A 4,974-nucleotide genomic window follows, 5' to 3' on the forward strand; every position below is an offset into this window, starting at 1 on the left:
ATCGAGTCACTTTCATGTTTGATTATATTACATCTGTTGTTTGTCAACAGCAACAGTTTTATGGTGAACACTAATTGAGAGGCCTCAGGGGGTGAGTGTAGTGTAGTGTAGAAACAATGACCAATTATACTTGATATGGAATTATACTTCATGTATAATCAGTACATTTAATAAAACATGCAGTTGAGATGTAGATCAACCTGGGTGAAACATCAGGGACTGAGCTGATGTGATCTATGAAGCTTAACTGTCAACTTTAACAAGCAATAACCCCAACTTTCACAATAAATCCAAAGTTGAATGACTTCTTTCAGTTGCTTAAAATTCTGTGCAATGTGAACATGATGGTTTTCATTACTACATTTTGTTTTAGTTTAGTTTTCCACCAGCCCTCCCTTTTCATGATAGCTATCAGCTAGCTGACCTCAAGGGCTAGAGACTTTCTATATATTGTGCAAGATTGTCCTGGCAGCTCTCTGAAATGCCAGGAAATTATATTGTGTTTTTGTTTTTTGCATGTTTCGTTGTACATAGAGCTAGGAAGGAAGATAAATGTTGAGATATATATTTTAATCGTAATGCTTTTTCTATTTTCATAGAGATTTTATACTTTCTGTAAGTCTTGGGGAACTATTATTGTCTAAATATTTATCTGATGGGAAATTATGAAGAAAATGTGGAATCTGCCACCTCACTTCATCTCTTGGTGTGTGTCCTAGACTTGCCTGTTGAACGTTGTTTCCTTTTGCTGGTGTGTATTACATGACATTGTGGCACGAGCTGTATATGAAGGATCCATCCGATACTTTTGCTAGAATATTAATAATAATTTAAAAATAATACCAAGGATACGTTCAAAACTGAATTATTTGCAGAGGGGCTACCATGGGGAGTATTAATACATCCAGGGTACCCACGTATTTCATCAGTGTTTAAAGTCTTTCAAGACAAGGAAGTTCCATATTAAAGGAAAAACATTTGTTTAGCATAGCTTGATCAGCTTTTCTGCTATAAGTTACGTCCTAGAGCAGGGGTAGGGAACTCCAGGCCTCGAGAGCCGGTGTCCTGCAGTTCTAGGTTCCCTACTCCTGCCCTAGAGAGTAACTGTTTGGGCACTTCCACATCTTTGTGTTCCCTGGGCTCTGTCCTTTAGGACTGTCATGTACTGTCTAATTGGACTAGGTATATATTACAGTATATTACTGAATTCTCAAATGAAAGGCTAAGACTTGGCATTTTAAAGTCATGCCTATTATTTGTAAATAATAAGGCAGAGAGCCTGGGGGACACGAGTATGTGTTATTGTCAAAATACAAATCTATAATAAAAGTACATTGATGTATTGTATGCATTTACATGGTGGCAGTTAACTATGTATTGAGAATGTAACCTTATAAAAGAACTGGACGTGCCTCATTTCACTCCATTTTTCGTCCCCATTTGTTTAGCTCTTTCGTCTTAAAAGGATCTATCTGAATGTGTCCTTTGAGGAGAGGGCCCTTAACGTATGAGAGATCAGACCTCACACAATGTGATAATACTCTGGGCTCTCAGTCATTAATTGAAATTTTTTTTTATGTATTTAAAAAATTTAAATCACCTGCCAAATATTGTCTAGGTTGCCCTTGTGCATGACCTGGATGACTAAGAACCTACACAGACATATGGTTCACTGGTTTGATTAGAATAGTTTTTGAACAGCTATTTGAATCTATAGCAGTTAGGAGTATGGGCTTCTACAATCAGTTCATCCAGTGTTAGTTTAGCACTATGCAAATACCAGACTTTATAACGCTGAGTAAATTAGAAACTGAACTATCAGAAACAATGCAAGATAACTAGTTTATTCCAATAAAGGCATGGAAATCATGCCTAACTTGATCCAGAGGTATAATTAATGTGAATGTCACATCCATCTTAATAATTTTTACTAAAATGTTTCAAGAAGGCCTTATTCAATTAGTCTGGATTAAAACTGTGCTCATGGCTAGGATAATTAAGAACTGTGACAGAAAGATAGGCCTGAGCACTCACAGGACAGATGCAGTTACATTTTCATATTTTACGGAAATTAATGTTCAACGTTCTTGAATCTTCAAATGAATAAATAGAGAGAGGAATTGACAGGACACACATGATTGTTCTCTTAGTATTTAGGTATAAACACCAAAGCCAGCAACACCAAACAAAGATGAAAACCAGCACAAAGAGACTTCAAAGCGACCACCACAGTGATTCTACTTTAGAAACAGTTTGGTACCTGTTGAAGTTCAGCAGCGGCTGGCTTTGCCACAAATGACAGCTCACTTTATCACTGCCCTGGGCTGTGGTCGGCATTTTACTCAGCTTTAACATAACCCAACTTAGTTTTAGATGCTGTCTATGCAGATGCTTGTGAAGAGCCCAAGTTGTGTTCAGAGTTGTTTCTGTCCTGGAGCAGTCTCCACTTCTTGTACTTTTGAGCAATAAAAATAAAAGAAATGTCCATGTCCACGCTGGAGCTGTGCCACTATTTTCCTCCGACGACACATGAACTGAAATCAGCTGGTTTCAGTTTCAAAATTGCAAGAGTTGATAAGCGGGATCGATAGTCAGGCAGACTAACGAAGGAATTTGGCTACATCCCTATGAATAAAACCACTAACTGTTAGTGGTGTGCGATACTGCATATTTTGGTATCAATCCCATACCAAGGAAATACGGGCCAGTATCGCTCGTACCGATACTTTTCAACAAATAAAGTGGATGCGTCATTGAATTGCTAAATCTCAATTAATTACCTTGACTTTAAGTGTTTTTTGTGATTATACTTTTTTATTATTAAAATAGCTAAAACCCAGGACATAATTTGGACAAAGTTTATAATTAAATAGATTAAATAATTAAATAGAAAATGCTAATATAAAATTAATATTATCACTTTTTTTTTTTTTTTTTTTAGAAAAATCTTTAATTAAAAAGTGAACGCAAACCAGTTAACAAATTAAAACAAACAAGTACTGTTGAGAAATAATAATACAAAAATTACAATTAAAATTCCCAACAACAAAAAAAACAACTGGTGAAAATATAAATAATATGTAAACAACAACAACCCCCAAAGCGTCTAAGCCATGTCACGTGACGGCCCAACATCTAAACACAAGAGGGGTGAGGTGGAGCTGACACAGCAGCGGCGAGTCCAGCGACCTGGCTGTTTTGTCTTTGCCGAAACCACAGCATTGCAAACAACCAGAACTTAAAGTAAAGAATCGATCTCACCAGGCCAGTATCGATCCGATACAGATGCCAACTTGGCATCGATACAATCGATATTTGGATCGATTTGCCCTCCACTACTACCTGTCTCAACAAACATTTGTTCTAAGTTTTTAAAGTAATGCAGATTTCCAGATGCACTTAAATGAATGTTGAACATCATCAGTTCCACTTTCCAGTTAGCTGATTTTAATAGAAGATGTGTGCAGCATGTTACATCAGGTACTAAAATGTTAAAGATGAGGTTTAAAAAGGTACTACCTCCGTAACACCCTCTGGTCTCCTTACATGATTAGCTGTGTTTGTTTGCATGTTGTCACTGATTTTGTGCTGGCACCACATTTATAGCTGTTCTATATGTGTGAATCTGCTGTTGTCATCCACCTCAGTTTCTAGTAACATGCTCATCATCCTCACTCTGTCCCTGAAAATGGCTACTGAGTTTTTAGACTTTAGTAAAGCACCATGATAAATGTGATTATTGTCAGTTTCTTTTCTCTCTCCTGTCTGTGTTCCATTACTGTGTAACCAAGGTTTGTCTCCCTGTTGTGCATTTTTTTTCTTTGTTTTTCTAGATCTCTTCCTGTTTGCCCTAGCATGTTGGTGTGGCGTCACAGCTCATCGTCCAGTCCTTGTCTACTGCGCTTCACTGGTGCTTCCAATTTCACATTTGACGTTGTAGTTGACGTTGATTGCCCAAAAGGTTTTGTTGTTTCCTATGTCCTATGTGCTGCCAAAATAGGCACTAGAAAGGTTGCCTCTGAGCATTTTTGAATGTTAAAATTTATTACAAGCAAAAGAAAATCTATTTTTCTAGAATAAGTAAAATAACCACTCAATTAAAAAACAATTCAGTTTAATAAGAGTCTCTAGTTTGTTTTTATTGACTGTACGATGGAGCAATTTTTCCAGTGCCTCTCTTTTTTGGTTTTGTTATGTTTTTTGTGGAAAAGCAGCTAATCTCTTTAGATTATGTTGTATGTGAGTGCTCGTGTGTGCCTTATTAAAAAAAAGAAAAAGAAAAGAAAAAAGTCAAAGAAATTGGTGATGACATGTTGTTGTACTTGTGCAATTCCTTCTCCTCTGGAGTTCCCTTTTGAGTGATATGAGGAGGAAACATTCATAATTGTAAAAATGTTTTTTTTCTTTTGACTTATTGTCTCAAAGCACATGATGCTGTTTTACTCTTGTTTCTGCAGATAATCGGATATAGAGGAGAATATTTTGTCAGGCCTGTTTTAGTTTTATTAACTACACTGAAACTTTTGAAAAAAATATCAAGAAAAATGAATATGTTTGTTAAGTTTGCTAAGTTAAAAAAAATAAACTTGTGCCAAATGTTTTGCGCAATCAGTATTCCTCCTTTTCAGGACTTTTGATTTGAGGTGTTTTTACCAAATGCAGTCCGTAGACCCTACAGACCCACATTTATATGGGCTGCAGTTCGTTTCCTTGACTAATGGATCAGTATTGCTCCAGGTAGGGCTGGGCCATATTATACATTTCATGATAATACCGGTACAATGTTAGGCAATGATAAGAAAATGAAATATTGCAATAGATTATGAGTAAAACGCGCATGCACAATGCTTTTGTTTTCATACACACATGACGGAAAAAGCATGGGAGTGACGGAGAATGAGAAGGGCAAAAGCGGATCATTGAATGAAACAGATGAACCAGAATTGGTTTGTAGAAATGCAACTTCAGTGATGT

General features: G+C 36.5%; 1 protein-coding gene across 5 annotated transcripts in view; it reads left to right on the forward strand.

Moving 5' to 3' along the window:
- Window positions 1–4,600, forward strand: part of celf1 (cugbp, Elav-like family member 1) — a 55,041-nt gene extending 50,441 nt beyond the window's left edge. For all 5 annotated transcript variants that reach the window (XM_085279247.1, XM_085279237.1, XM_085279254.1 and 2 more), the window contains one exon: window positions 3,834–4,600. The gene's annotated coding sequence lies outside the window, so the exon portion shown is untranslated. The remainder of the gene's footprint in view (window positions 1–3,833) is intronic.
- Window positions 4,601–4,974: the final 374 nt, after the last annotated feature.

Source organism: Mchenga conophoros, linkage group LG1, assembly GCF_057382185.1.
Source record: "Mchenga conophoros isolate Kocher_MC1m ecotype Shallow Benthic linkage group LG1, M_conophoros_male_GT1.1, whole genome shotgun sequence".
Lineage (NCBI taxonomy): Eukaryota > Metazoa > Chordata > Actinopteri > Cichliformes > Cichlidae > Mchenga > Mchenga conophoros.